This window comes from Seriola lalandi, unplaced genomic scaffold (genome assembly GCF_002814215.2).
Source record: "Seriola lalandi dorsalis isolate HSWRI2012SDOR001 ecotype SW California unplaced genomic scaffold, Sedor1 jcf7180002054422, whole genome shotgun sequence".
Taxonomy (NCBI): Eukaryota; Metazoa; Chordata; class Actinopteri; order Carangiformes; family Carangidae; genus Seriola; species Seriola lalandi.
In genome coordinates this window covers 426,150-426,676 of record NW_019524975.1, presented here as the reverse complement: position 1 = coordinate 426,676, position 527 = coordinate 426,150, and the positions used below count along the sequence as shown (strand labels likewise).

General features: G+C 41.6%; 1 protein-coding gene across 1 annotated transcript in view; it reads left to right on the top strand.

Moving 5' to 3' along the window:
* The window catches only part of cep295 (centrosomal protein 295), a 17,617-nt gene that overhangs the window by 5,924 nt on the left and 11,166 nt on the right, over positions 1-527 (top strand). The window lies entirely within an intron of this gene.

Below are 527 nucleotides of genomic sequence, written 5' to 3'. Positions count from 1 at the left end.
AAGCAGTAAATGGACTTACATATTTAAGACCTAACTAAATGTAATTTAAGACCTAACATGCGGCTAATGTAAAGCTAGCGGAGCTTGGAGAGTTGGTTATCTGGTTGCTAGGCGCACGCAGGCACGCACACAGGTCAGGAGCTGCCGTTGCCATGGCAATGTGAAAATCTGCCCAGAATTTGGCTTCTACATGGCTTCAAACAACTGCAAATTATGAGAAAACCGTTACTTGTTTTCATAAACCGAAAAGACCGTGCCAGACACTGAAGCCAGAACTTTCTACAGTCTCTATTTAATTCAGATATTCCTTAAAATGAGTGCGTAAGCTCAGTGCGAAGACAGAGTGAGATTCTTTTGGGAAAAAAAAGACGATTGCATTAGGTGTCAATGAGAGTGAGACAGGTATTGCTGCCGGACTCGGCACCCCCGTTTAAATTTTGTGCAGACCCTGCCTGTCAAAGTTACATTTTATGAATCCCAACAACTATGTCTACATTTTCAGAAAGAATTATTTGTCTCCTTTTTAC